Source organism: Salminus brasiliensis, chromosome 14, assembly GCF_030463535.1.
Source record: "Salminus brasiliensis chromosome 14, fSalBra1.hap2, whole genome shotgun sequence".
Classification (NCBI taxonomy): domain Eukaryota; kingdom Metazoa; phylum Chordata; class Actinopteri; order Characiformes; family Bryconidae; genus Salminus; species Salminus brasiliensis.
The window spans coordinates 30,050,787-30,065,876 of record NC_132891.1 but is presented as its reverse complement, the minus strand read 5'-3'; the positions used below and the strand labels follow the sequence as shown (position 1 = coordinate 30,065,876).

Here is a 15,090-nt window from a genome sequence, read left to right as displayed (position 1 = left end):
TCTCGGCTGGCGACGAGCCAGGAGCCTTCAGTACAAAAAACGCAAAGGCTATCTTGTTGCTTTCATGGCCTGGCCTTGACCCCTTTCCATAATTGATGCGTGCAGCTGTTTTTTGTGAGCGGCGAGTCGCTGCTTGATCAGATGTGAGAGCCTGTCTGATCGCAACAAGACAATGGCGGAGGCCCTGGAGCTCTGCGCAGTGCAGCCTCGCAATGCGGCCTTGCTTTGCTCCCCGCGTTTGTGACTCATCAGTCATGAAAACCTTGGCGCAGGCACAGCTGCAGTTTGTGCATGGGTAGGCACGTTGCCGCGCCCACACCCAGGGAACATCTGGAACTAGCCGTACGAGAAATGCGACGCCTTCAGATGGCTGAGAAGTTCGCTGGAGTGCGAAGTCTCATCTGGAAGGCCTCGAGTTTAAAGAGATGCCCACCGACAGCGGCTCATGGGTCCTGTTTGGATGGAATTCTTGTTCTGGTAACGGCGGTTTGGTTCAGTGGGTTATTGTTGAGGGAGCATTGGTGAAGGACTGCCTTTATGAAAGGTGCGTTTGCTTGTAGAATGAGCTGAATAGAACTGTCTGTGGAAAATCAGACAATGCTCCATAACAGCCTACTGTGCCTCTTTCTGAGAATGGGGACTTTATAGATTGCCCTGTTGCTCTGCTGTGAAGCAAAGAAGATTAATCACAGGGCCAGAGGCAACTTCTAGGCATCTTCTAGTTGAGTGACACCTGGCTTTTCCCAAATGGGACCGCCGAACCGGCCTGCTGCCCCAAGACAGATGGAAGACGGTTACAAAGCCCATTGCTTAGAACACCAAATCACCTTGCTGTGGTCAGCCAGTCCATCTCTTTAATGGGTGGCGAAACCTACGATGTGTCTTGCTGGAGCCGTGATGGAAAGCTATGATGTGGAGAAGTGGATGGAAGGTGATGAGCGGGGGCACGTGCTGCCTTCTCATGCTCGTCAGATGGTCCTGTTTCCCACCGGCAAGGTTCTCATTTCGAAGGTGTACATGATGTCATTCTCTTGTCTGTTGACTCTCTAGCCACTCCAGTAGCAGGTGAAGGAAGCTCAAAGCAAAGGCCCAGACAGGCTGACCCTTTCTCTTTGGAGGACATTTAAGAAAGCCCAAGCTTGGTGAATTCACACGTTCTTACAGTTTTGATGCCCACACACACACACACACACACACATACAAACAAACACACACACACACACACACACACACACACATATATCCCCATTCAAATTGGTACCTCTTAGGTGACGCTAAGTCCCAGGCACACATTCAGGCATCTATGCTGCATTAGTAATTACTCCAGAGCATATTTGCAGAGTCTCACACACACACACACACACACACACACACACACACGCATCCATGTGCTCACTCAGCAGCCCTTACACACTGCTCTTCTGCAGGCCGAGAGCACGAGGCCAGAATAACAAGAGGCTTGAGGGAAAGTGAAAACGGTGTTTTGGGGCCTGGTGCGTCCGCTCTCACCTCATGTTTACATGCCACAAGCAAGCTGAACCCTCGTCCTGCCTGTGAAGATGGGGACATGTTAACTGAGCAGCCTATGGTAATCCTGTTGGCCATTCATTACAAGACCATGGGAAGTCAATAAATGACCAGCGTGTGTGCTTTGGAGACACAGCCGAGCTTGTTAAATGCATTGTGTTTTTACACGTTCAGCGTGAGACAGCGGGCTAATTGAAAAATATTGGCTTGCCAGCACATTGCATGAGGCTGTATTGTAACACCCGAGGATGCCTTTATGCAGTGGCCCATTAAAAGCAGCTTGTTAGTGCCCAGTAATGTGTGAACAGCTTTTTTTAGGCAGAGGACATTTTTACGAGGTGAGGTGAATACAGAGCTCCACTGCAGGGTCCCAATCATGTGTACAGCTGAAGTTATGAAAGGTGTTCTTCCCTCGCCTTCAGTTCTTATCTATTTTCTTCTTCACTCTCTTCCTCTTTTCCCTTCTGCTCTCCTACCTTCTCTTCTCTCTTATTCTAGTACCTGCTTCTCATGTCTTTTGCCTTGTCATCTCTTCTTCTGTTTACTTGCCTTAGTTTCTCTTTTCTTCTTTCTCTTTTCTCTTCTTCTCTCTTTGTTTCTCTTTGCTTCTTTTATTTTCTCTTTCTTCTCTTCTCTTTTCTTCTCTTCTCCTTTCTTCTCTTCTCTTCTCCTTTCTTCTCATTTCTTCTCCTCTCCTTTCTTCTCATTAATTCTCCTTACTTCTCTTCTCATTTCTTCTCCTCTCCTTTCTTCTCCTTTATCTTCTCCTTTCTTCTCTAAACTTTTCTTCTCCTTTCTTATCTTCTCCTTTCTTCTCTAAACTTTTCTTCTCCTTTCTTCTCTTCTCCTTTCTTCTCTTTTATTCTCCTTTCTTCTCTTCTCCTTTCTTCTCTTTTATTCTCCTTTCTTCTCTTCTCCTTTCTTCTCTTTTATTCTCCTTTCTTCTCTTCTCCTTTCTTCTCCTTTCTTCTCTTCTCCTTTCTTCTCTTCTCCTTTCTTCTCTTTTATTCTCCTTTCTTCTCTTCTCCTTTCTTCTCTTCTCCTTTCTTCTCTTCTCCTTTCTTCTCCTTTGTTCTTCTTTCTTCTCTTCTCCTTTCTTCTCTAAACTTTTCTTCTCCTTTTTTCTCTTCTCCTTTCTTCTCCTTTTTTCTCTGCTCTTCTCTCCTCAGGTTTAAAGCTTCTGCTAAGGTTCTAGCAGGTAGAGTGGTTTTTTTGACCATATCAGTTCTGAACACAGCTGTGTGCGGATAAGTAAAGGTGTGAAGTTTGAATTCTTCAAAGGACAGTGTTTAGTGTTTGTTCCAGTCTAAATGCCGCCACCACCAGCTGACTATCTCCAAGTCACTACGCTTGTCTCTCTTACCTTCTGTTCCATTCTCTACTTTCCTCATCTCCTCTGTTCCTATCTTCTCTTACCTTCTGTTCTCCTCTCCTGCCCTCGCTTCCTGTCTAACCTCTCGCCTTCTCCTCATTCTGTGGCACTCTCTCCCGGTCTCTTATCTTCTCCTACCTTCTCCTCTCTTTTCTTGCGTTTTCTTCCTTCTTTCTCTTGCAGTCTTTCTCCCCTCTCTTCTCCTCTCGCCCCCATGTGATGCCTTCAGCAGTTTAAGCTTTGTTAGGTTTCTGTTCTGCTCTGGAGGAAACAGCGATGGGTGCTTTTGCCTCTGGAATATGATTCCTGAACTCTGATTTGTTCAGAAGCTGTAAATCTTGGTGCCGGCTGCAGCATTTAGGGACACTTTTTTTTTTATCCTGCTGTTGCTCAGCTGCCTCGGCCCAGATGTTTGGGCCGCTACGTAATAATGCGAGCCACTTTCATCCACCCCTCTTAACTCCATCTCTGCTCCTGACGCCTGCTCACTCTCTCTCTCTCTCTCTCTCTCTCTCTCTCTCTCTCTTTCTCTCTCTCTCTCTCTCTCGCTCTCTCCCGCTCTCTCCCTCTTTCTCGCATGTCTCAGCTTGTTGAGATAGCTCTCAGCAGAGCTCAGCAGGAGCGCTCCAGTAAAGGACACATCTCCCATCACAGCTCAGGGATCACAGGCAGCCCTGCTTTGATACGCCCACCACTGCACCCCAATCCCCCCCACCCTCTACAAAACTAGCTCAGTCCCTATCAGCTCCCGCTGAGTGGCAGGGAAGAGCAGAGCACAACTTTCAAAAGCTCCTGAATGCACCTCAGTGTCTTTATAGAGTCTTACAAGAGCAGAGCAGTGGCAGTGCCAGGAATATTTTGTAATGCCTCGCGGCATTAGCCTTTGCATTCACATAAGGATGCTATATGTAAATGAACCCTCTAATCAATCACATCAGTTTGTTGTTGTTGTTGTTGTTGTTGTTGTTGTTCTGTTTTTGTTTACTGTGTGCTGTGAGTATCTTGACTAATCGCAGTTCCAGATGAGCATTTCTGTGGGTGTTTTGCTGTATCAAGCTGTTCCTGGAAAATCTAATTTGTCCTCACGTTTTAAAAATAAAACACTGCTCAAGTTCTCACAGTCTGCACATGCTTACAAAAAGTTCTGTGATCTCACAAAATCCAAGCTATTCACACATGCACCGCTCAGCCATGATCAGGCCGGATCAGGTTTGTGCCCCCCAAACCCATTCAAGTCTCTAAATGCTAAATATCAGCCGATACCAATCTGATCATCTTTGTGTTTGTATAAAAAATCCAATCACACAGTTTATATAAGATGAGCTTCTGATTAATACGTTCAGTAAAATCCCTTTAGTTTTATAGTGTTTAATGTTGTGTAATCCAGTCTGACCCTCCTCCCTGTCCAATCAGTTCCCAGCTCCTTTAAACACTGCAGTCTAATCACTTTCTGTGTGTGTGTGTGTAAAATGGTACACACTCTGGCACTGATATCGGCTGTTGTTGGGTTACTGGTGTGTAAAAACTGCTTTATAGTGGGTGAATGTGCTGTGTGTGCTTTGGGTTTCTATAGCCTGTGTGTGTGTGTGTGTGTGTGTGTGTGTGTGTGTATTAGCATTAGCGTTAGCCTCCACTCTGTTCTGAATGGGCTCTTCAGTGCTGGTTTAAAAACAGAGAGGCAGAAAGGCAAGCGAGCGGTTCTGTGGTTCTCCCGCTGGTAAAACAGAGCATTTCAGTGAGAGTGTTATAACGGTTCAGATATTATGGTCTGTTTTCATGTTCCACTGTAATATGGCTCCACACTGCAGACTCTACACTCTGTTATTTACCTTCTGAGGAAGTCTGCATTGCTGCTGGCAAAGCAACAATGTCCGAAAACGGCTCCTTGTGATAACATGATTGGCGAAATGAGTGGCATTGATTATCTTGTTCCAGTGGCTTCTGTCAAGGAATGGGATTAGGCAGTAAGTGAACCTGTGAGTCCCTTCTTAAAGTTTATGCGTTAAAAGCCGGGAAAAAGAGCAAACATAAGGATCTGAGCCTCTTCGGAAAGGGCCAAATTGTGATGGCTAGTCCGCTGGGTTAGAGCATCTCCAAAAAATCAGGCAGGCCTTGTGGGGTGGTCCTGGGAAGAAGTGCTCCAAGAAAAGGCAACCGATGATCCAGGTTGGATCAGGGTCATGGACACCCCACGATCTGATGAGGGCCCCAACTTTCAGTAGGCAGGACTGCTGCTAACATCTAGGTGCCAGATACCACAGAACACCTTCAGAGGGCTTGTGGAGTCCATGTCTCTCTCTTCACACCGTGTTAGGGCTCCCCTTTTGAAATGTCATGAACCACATAGAGGAACGTAAGGGGAACCAAAGCTGCTCATCTTCAAATGAGAAAAGGTGCTTGTCCCTGACGGTAGCTGTGCTGCAAAGAGGAACAGCTCTCAGGCTTTTGACGTTGTTCTCTAGCTGTTATCTCTGCAGTGCGCCGCGGAGAGGTGTGCCCAAGCCCTCAGGCCTTCATTGGCTTCTCTGCCCTCTTTGAAGGCAGCAGTAGAGATCAGAGAAGAAAGAAGCCGGGAGCACCTGTGTGCTAGCATCTCATCATCTTTCACAGTCATCCTAAAATCCTTTTGCTTTCTTTGGTGCGCAGGAAAGATCTTAGCGAAGCAGAGATGATGCAAAGTCAGGAATATTGAACTGAGACTAAAGCCAGCGGTATACTTTGAACATCAGACTACCTCAGAACATGAAGAATGCTCTGCGTACATCTTTCTCGCCCAGGTAGACATGCCGATATTCAGTAGCAAGGCATTACCACACACAACATGCATCGAATTTGACCTCAATAGAAAACACACGGTACATGCTATTAGGGCAACTACGGTCATTTCACAAGCATGCACGCCACCTAGAAACCTTGAGCTGCAAGCCTTTGTATGGAGATGTGGAGACTACAGTGGTTCAGGAGTATTGCTATGGTAACCGTACTCTTCAACCCTTCTTCTACCTTCCCTCAGACTTTGGATCCAACCCTAACCCACCCCTCCTGATCCCAACTAATTTCTAACTTCCTTCAGAAGTCTTTGATTGGCTAAAGGAGGCGTGTTAGATGTGGGTGTGAGTTCTCCAGGAGGAGGGCTGAAGACCACTGGTCCAAGTCTTTCCAGCTACAGAAAAGTGCTGGCATGAATCTCTGTGCTGTTGGAGGGGTTTCCTCTAGACAGAATCCTGAAGACAGAATTACTGCACACTCTGCCCTGAAGGGACCACCACCCCATGAAGATGAAGAGCTAATTACAGTCTGAAAGGAGTCTGGGGGATTGCCCGGTGTACTTCTAGAGGCAGATAGCAGTCAAGTTTTTTGAACAAATCTTTGTGGAAGCGTCTAGAATTCCTCTGCTGCTCCCTTTATAAGCCTAGACGGTCAAACATGGCTGTCTTCATTAAAGCTTTCAACAAGTGATGTTTACTCAGAGCTCTCTTGCATATAAAGTCAAAATTAATTTTTTTTTGTTCCCCTCAAACTTGCAGCCTTGCAGTTTCTGGAGACTTTCCGTATTCTGATGATTCACGGAAGTGACTGATTCTCTGCATCCCACATTCGGTCATTCGGTCGATAGATGTGGCCAATAATAAATCCCAACAAGTCCTCAGTACTTTGGCCAATTTTTCTATAGAGGATCTGAATGAAGCACAGTGGTTGCGTCTCTGCCTGCGGTTCTAATGAGTAGACAGCAGTCTCTGTGACACTGGCTTGCCAAATGTCCCCAACAGGCCGTTAATTAGCTCACCGCAGGCTTTTCCTGTGCGCCGCTCTTGCGCCGCTGTCATAAGCCAGCCTCGTTAGACCCTGGTGCTAGCTTATCGTTGACATTTAAGCAGCCCTCTCTAATTGAGGAAGAGGACAGGTGATCAGCCTTGGATTTCGACACAGAGTTTGGGCTGGTCCAGGGTCAGAAACCTGCGTAAACAAAAGTGCAGATGCCACAGATTTGGGATTTTATTTTAGATCAATCTTCCTTTTGACAGAACAGAACAACAGAAAAGAACAATGTCGGTATTAAAAGCCTAACTAGCTTCATGCCAGGGTTGTTAATTGTGTACTAATGTACTCTGAATCTTGGCCTGGATGACAGGCGACTGCTGCCCGGAGCCTTGCGACGCTGCTGTGCAGCTGCTCCCCAAAACTTTTCTTTTTATCAGCACTTTTCATCAGCCCTCGGAAATCCAAGCAGCATTTTGAACGCCTGCCCACACAACACGCAGTGGGAGGGCTGTAACAAATACACGATTAAACTAGATTATTTGCTTTGAAAAGCAGATGTCAGCAATTTTAAAACGTAAGCTCTGATCTTCTCAGTGAATCAACAGTGATTAGTTGGCAGGGTGCGTGATAATGCATGTTTTACAAACTCCTACAGTTCTCCTGTGCAGCTTTCGTCATGGTCAGGACTGTGCAAACGTCCGAGACCATCTCTTTTCTATTTTGTTTCCAGTCAAAACAGCCTTTAAGCCTTTAAAGCAGCAATATGCGAGAATTGCTATTTTTTGCTCCTGGGCTCCCTCTAAAGGTAAAGGTAAAGGTGCACATATTTGTCACTGTACTATGTACAGCGACATGTGTCCTCCGCATTTAACCCATCTGTGGTAGTGAACACACACACACACACACACACACACTAGTGAACTACGGGCAGTGAGTACACACACACCCAGAGCGGTGGACAGCCAACTCCAGCGCCCGGGGAGCAGAGAGGGTAAAGGGCCCAACAGTGGCAGCTTGCCAAGCCCAGGAATCGAACCCACAACCCTGTTATCAATAGCCCAGCGATCTAACCGCTGAGCCACCACTGCCCCTACAGTCAGGAAGTGGAATTCACTTAACAAGGACACGCTCTACACATGCGTTCCTGGACATTTGAGAGATGGAGAACGCCATTGAAAGTTAAAGAAGCAGCGTGATGCAGTTCTTGCGAGCGTTTTCCTGCTCCGTTTGTCTGTGTGGATTAGTTTTAGTAGTAGTACCGAATTTTACACCAGTGTGCAGCAAAATGCAGCATTTTCCTGCTTCTGCAAAGTTACCAAGTGATCCCAAACCCATTCAGTAATGTTGGGACTCTGAGATGGTCATTCCATTGTACTGAGAACACCACTCTGCTTCAGCAGATGTTATTCATCACCCTCTTTTTTTGTCCGTTTCCTTTCTCAGTAGAAGCTTCCTGATTAGCTCCACAATGTTGAGTCTTCATCTTACAGTGGAAGGATGGACAGCAACAGCTGTGGAGCTGTTCAGATCTGAAGAAAGGGTGGAGTTTGATGGAGTCGATTGTCTTACAATTGAGGCTCGTCCCTTGGGGAAAGTGACGCAGTAGGAAGCTAGGCTTAGACTCAAAACAACCTTTTACCCTAACCCTCCCCAACTTACCCCCCCAAGAAAAAAGAAACCTAATAAAGGCCCAAGGGGGGCTCTAGCAGTAAGGGCCTCCTCACCACCACAGTGGTAAACTATTTTTACTAGTTTTTGGAGCATTGCTGTGAGGATTTGATTGCATTCAGTAACAAGAGTGTTGGTTTAATCACCACCCCTCATCTCCAACTTCCCAACTCATCCCAAAAGTACTGGATGGAGCAGCTACCATCATTCCAGAGAACACAGTTCCACTGCTTCACAGCTCAATGCTGGGGGGCTTTTTGGCCTGTTATTCTCCCAGCCCACTCCTGGTTTCAGGCAGGCAATAGGTTCATATTCATGTTGTTTTGCTCCGGAGTCCTGTTCTATTGACCATACGTCTACACAAGTTTTTATCTACAGGGACTGGACAAGCTGTGTGTGTGCATTTGCACATCTGTCAGCAATGGGTGCAACTTAAAGTGCTTAAAGTAGCTGAATGCATTTAATAGAAGGGGTGTCCACAAAGATTTGGACACAGTGTATGTGTGATGCTGTCAGAAAATCTCTTTTTAGATGCTTCCAGGTTTCCAGTGATCCTTTTTCATCAAAGAACCTTGGAATCTTTAAAAGGCTTAGCTGGGTTTCCAGAAAGCAGTACTTCCAGGTAGTCATCATCGCGTTTGTTGATGAAAGCTCAGGAAGCAAAGCCATGCCGATGTCCTTCTAAACGCGCTCACGCGCATGCGGCCCGGGGCCGTATTCTCCACATTGATGGTTACAGTATGTGACACACGCTGCCTTTGTGCTGTCTGCCTCCGTGGGTGGCAGTAATTGGAGGAGCTGGATGGTATGGAGGTGGAGGTCTGAACATTTTTAGAAACGCTCTCATCTCAGCTCCTTCGTGGACAGACGGCAGGGCCGGCGGGTGGAGAAACTTCATTCACCTTTGCCTGAATGTTCCTGCGAGAAGGGTTCACTGACCATTACGCTCAGCCGTCCAAAGGTAAAGAGCCAGAAGAGTGGAAGGTTAACGGCGTGGGCACTTGTACGACATCTCGATCAGCTCGGTGCAGGCCAGGTGGTAACACATGGTGTTAAATGACCTTCGACAACAGGCGGTGGTGTAAAGCCGCCGGAGCTGAGCGCGAATTGCTTCGGCCTACACGTCTGATCCATCTGTGATTTTGAAGCTCGCACTGGGAATTTTAAAACTCCATTAAGAGGATGGATTTGATGCTGCTGCTCCTCCAGTCTGGGTGTGCAAATGAAAGGGCGCTGTTGCGTGAAGTATTGGAAAATCCTGCAGGTATGGGTGAAATGTGAAATGTGCTGGGGACTGTGTAGTTAAGGCTTTCTCCACGCCACTTTAACACACAATGCAATTTCAGTTATTTAAGGCGAGACACTGCACTCTTTCATATAGTATCAAAAAATTAGTACATTTTTTGCTGTATAGAACCGAAGGTTTTAACCAACTGTATACAGCAAGCTTTCTATTATAGAGAAGAACCATTTGTGCACCAAGAGGTTACTGGACTTTAGGTAAAGGTTAAGGTGCATGTGTTTGTCACTGTACAGCGAAATGTGTCCTCCGCATTTAACCCATCTGTGGTAGTGAACACACACACACACTAGTGAACTAGGGGCAGTGAGTACACACACACCAAGAGCGGTGGGCAGCCAACTCCAGCGCCCGGGGAGCAGAGGGGGGTAAAGGGCCTTGCTCAAGGGCCCAACAGTGGCAGCTTGCCGAGCCCAGGAATCGAACCCACAACCCTGTTATCAATAGCCCACTTAGAACACTTACCTGTGTATATATGTCATATAAGTTTGGACACACCTGGTTGAATGTGTGCTCATCATCATCATCATCATCATCATCATCATCATCATCATCATCATCATCATTGTCCATCAAACAATCCAAATGCTAGGGTACAGACCATCTTTTTGTTTTCTGAAAAGAGGACACTGGGGACACGCGGGTGTCCACCATAGTCAGGATGTAGTGGCTGAGGAGTTGATTTGGTTGTGAGCTGCTTATTGTCTTGCTAAATGAGTGGAACGCTTATCACCTTCACTCAAAAACCTAAACCTTCACTCTAAAATGATTTATTTGAGGCCAATTTGGAGCCTTTCTATTGGTCCGTTCGTCAAAAGCATCAAAAATGGAGATACAAGGTTTTTGCCTGACAGCTATGATTTTCCTACAGTAGTTATATAATTTGAGAGGCATTTGTATCCACAGACATACACATTGCTACGGTCCTACAACCTAGGCCCCTTGCCATGATGTCCTAACTACAGTGGACACCCGTGTGTCCCCAGTGTCACCCTAGCATGTGTTCAAAAGTTCGACTGGTATAGTGTATATATATTTGTGTGTGTGTGTGTGTGTGTGTGTGTGTGTGTGTGTCTGTGTGTGTGTCCTAATGCATGGTATTAGACATCCTCCTTCTGAGCGCTGGGCTCTGCCTGGCCTGGTAGAAGCAGTCCCAGTGCCCACATGATGAGGCACAAAGGGAAGCATTGTGTGCCCTGCCTCCCACGGACAACCTGACGCTCCAGACCCGAGTGCAGCTCCCCAGAGATACGACACTGCCCACTAATGCTACCTGACAGCCGAACCACAAAGGCCGCCCTGTTCCACAAACATGCAGCGAAGGAAGGGAGATCCAACCCCCCCGCTACCATCCGCCCCCGAAACCTGTATCTGTGTTTGTGCATTACCAAAAAGCCTAATGCGCTTAAGCTTGGTCTATATATATACCCTACAGCTCGAGCGGGGCTTCCCACTATTACCCACGCATTTTGTGTTTGTGTTTGGAGGATGGGAGGATGAAATTCCCATGTTTAGAGTGTGAACCACGGGTGGGGGGGTTGGGGGGAACATGCTGTCAGGGTATGCGGTTTGCCAGCATGTAAAGCATAGTTCTTGATGAATGGAAGGCATGCAGGGCTTTTTGCTTGGGAACACGGACCGCATGCGTTCTTCGGCACTCCCGGCTCTTGATGAGGAACAGCTATTGTGGCCTGACCCAAATTCCTCCCATTCACTGCGCCTTTTACAGTGTCCAAAAAGTTGCACAATGTTGCTCTTGGACCTCATCACACTGCTGGGTTGGGCGGCCTCTCGCAGAGCCTCGTCAGAATACCGCTCCCAAGTGGAATGACATGTTGTGTCATGTGATGTTTACAGTTTTCGGTGCTCAAGACAAAGCTGGCTTCAGTCTCAGTTAGTCATAAAAACCTCAAAATTGTAGATAATGTATTCCTAAATGAGCAGCGATACATTTGGCTCTGCCCTATTTGACCACGCCGCTGCTGTCTCTCTGCGTTAGAAAAGAAGCCTGTCCTTTACGCAGTGCCTTTCGCAAGCCGAGTGCTAATGATTTCCAGGTGCGTGGTGACCAGGCGGAGTGATGTCAGTGTAAGAGGAGCCTGGAGGAAGTTGGCCTTTCTCCACTTTTCCTCCCTCGTCCCTGAGAGATCCACTGAAAGAGAGAGCGTAAGAGACACACAGATTGGAGCAGTGCTCCCTAGCGATCCTATCAAGGCATTCTCAGCTTCTCAGTTCTGTGCCACACGCTGTAGTGCAACAGTGGTGCCCTTAAAAACAATGAGCTTCCCAACTCTGACACTGCGATTGTACTGCCCCCGTGGAGCTGGGGGAGATGAGGAAGACCAGGGCTAGTGTCTCGGATCTGTTGTATAATATACATATGGTAGGGCGCAACAACCATGATGTACACTAGGGGTCATCATCTTTTGTAGGATGGTTGAGCTGAGCATCTTCTTACTATCTATCGGTTTCGGACGATTTTCAGACAAAAGATGTTATCAATTATTGGCCTGTATTTTGGTCGATCCTGAGAGCCGCGAGATGAGAATTACATCTGTGCGAGGCTCCTCGACCCCAGGACACTACAGTTTCTTTGTTCAACCTCTAGATGGGACTATGGAGCTCACTCACGGTTGCAGGGGCCCATTAGAGCCAGTGTTGTCCTCCACTCCATGCGCTGTATTCGGTCGTGTTTCCACATGGAGCTCCACAGTGTAGTTCTGTATGGGAATTCACAGACTCTCTCAGCTGGTACTCGTGTTCCATGATGTTTTAAATGCAATTCCTAAAAGCTTCTGTTCATCTCAGAGATGACCCCTGGTGTACATCATGGTTATTGCTACCTACCATATGTATTAAAGATCAGTTACTGGTGTCTCCAGCTTACACTGGAGGAAGGTCGCCCCATCAAAGAACCACAGTTTAGAAGAAGAGTCTGGATTGTTGTCTTTTAAATAAAAAATAAATAAATAAAGCAAATCCTGGTACAAATCCTAAGCAGTCTCCAAAATAGCGGTACGATTGAGTCAGAGTTGGGAAGCTAGGGAGCTCTGCTCCAATTCATTTCAAAAAGCAAAGTTCCTTTCGTTTGACAGGATGCATTAGCAAGTTTGCCTTGAAAGGTTAATGTGTCATCCAGCCCTGACGTCCACTGGTCCATCACTACTTAACCATACTGAAGCCTTTTCAGTGTTTAAAGTATTCCCTACCACTCTGTGAGTATAGGGGAGAACACGGCACTAAGACGTGATAAAGTTTACCTAGTTTTATGCATTGTTTATAACTATTGTATGTACATAGAATTCACACCTGCATTATTCCCTAATACTCCAGTACTGCAGGTGGCGCTATTACTGTAATTGGCAGAGGATTGCATTCTTTGAAGTACTGCCTCTTTCGCACTGACCAATAAAAAAGTCTCATATGCGGCACAGTGAAGGAAGCCTCCGTGCGATGGCTGAGGTTGTTTGCCTACACTGGATGGAAATAGTCTCCACTAGAAGTACACTGAAGCCTTAAGAAGCTCAGGCTTGCTAATGAGGACATTAGGACTGTTTTTTAGGGTTTAGGGTTGCAGTGGGTCCAGGTGGGGCCTACCTAGGATCATTTGACGTAAGGCAGGAGTGCACCAGTCCTTCACAATGTACCATACACACTTATTCTTTAGCTCGCACACTCACAGGTTAGTTGGAGGAACCCCACGTGGACACTGGACGAACACCCCAAACTCCTCACAGGCACTGACCTGAGCGAGGATGTTTAGATGTTTAGTCACTTCTGGCAACGTGTGAGGCTATCGCTGTAATTGCTGGCATAATTGGTATTAATGGGCTGGCCCATTTAGTCTCACCTAACTCTCCTAAGTCCCGAAATGAATGTTTTACTTTATTGGACCCAAGATCCGTAGAGAGCGCATGATGCTAGAAGCAGAGTCCTCGTAGGGCCATGTTAAACATTAATGGGAGAGTAATTAATACCTTAACGGTAAATCCGAATGCGGGGTCTCTCAAGGACGTCGGAAAAAGGTTTGCATTAGTATGCGTCCCCACCAGCCAATGAAACCAGACTGATCATTAGTCACAGTGGGCCATCGTTTTAATCCCCTATGCGAGGGGGTGGGCTGCAGAAGCCGGCGTTCCTTCCAGAGTGACTTGTTTTGATTGTGTCGCTTTTGGAATGAGGCGGGTGATACCGCAAACAAGGCTGTCTGTGTTTACCCTTCTCCATGCCAGCTCCTTTTCTCGAGGTCTCAAAGCTAAAAGCAAGCAGTGAATAATCCCATTGCAGAAGTTCCTCTCTCGAGGCCTGCATTCACACACTCCAGCTTAATGCGTGGGATGTGCTCAAATATTGACACTTAACTGCTCTTCAGTCTCCTGATCCCTTGTCCCAATGGTACCATATAGGCACGGCTTCTTTGCTTTGAGTATTGTCTTTCATTCCACGCTGCTATAGGGCGTACGCTGGGAATAGCGCTCAGATAAAAACAGGTAGGGAAGCTCGAACAACTGGTGAGGCAGCTGCAGGGCCCCAAACAATGCTTGTCGACGCAGCGCTGATGTGGTGGGTGCTGTTTGAAAGCACAGGAGCTGCTCTAGAGAGACATCAGCTCCAAAATACCAACATCTGGAGACTCGCTGCTCCATGGTACCCCATATCCCAGCCCCCCCATCCCTGTGGGGGTGCTCTTGGCCTTCAGTCTTTTCGTTTTCCTGCCGGAGGACCTTTTGCCCTTGCCGGGCTTTGGAACTTCCTTGAGCTGTGCACGAACCCCTGGTGCAGTGCAGTGTGATCTGCAGTCTCTGGTGTTTGCCATTGTTGGCCATTGTTGATTTGTTTGTGCACCTGGATGCTAGCGGAAACAAGCCAATTAAGGTTCTGTTAGCAGCAGTTTGACATGTGTCCTTCCTACGGGGGTTTGGTCTCATTCTACGCAGCCTAGCCAAGAGTTGTCAATCAAGCCACTGGACGGTTGGAACGTTCTTCCTCAAGCTCTGCGTGATTTGCCCATCTGTTCAGTTGCAGATATTTGTAGAAGCAAAAAAAAAGCGCTAAGGGATGCTAAGGGAGGTCCAGTGTACTTTGCGTGGAGAGGCACGTTCTGTGTGCTCTGTGGGAGTTGTCCTTACGTTGAGAAATCTAATTGATCTGATTTAGGGAATGTGGAGCATTGTCACCATTTTTTTCCTGAATCCTGCTCTGTTTGACAGCACTTACGAACACCTGACGTGTCCACATACACACCAGAGCTTTCTAACCAAGGTAAAATGATTAGCACCTTTGACGCAGGTCCTTTCCTTCTCTGGATGTAGTACCACACAGCACTCCCAATCTTGTTGTGTTGTGTTGCAAAGCTATCTAGATCTGCTCTAAATAGCCTGTTGAAACATTGGATTAGCATAGCTAGCTACTTTATGACCAGCGTCCACAGCAGTAGTCATCTTCAGCCTGCCTTCAGTTT

The 15,090-nt window shown here is 47.0% G+C and overlaps 1 protein-coding gene across 2 annotated transcripts in view; it reads left to right on the top strand.

Moving 5' to 3' along the window:
- Positions 1-15,090, top strand: part of magi3a (membrane associated guanylate kinase, WW and PDZ domain containing 3a) — a 206,513-nt gene that overhangs the window by 101,553 nt on the left and 89,870 nt on the right. The gene's annotated exons all lie outside the window — the stretch shown is intronic.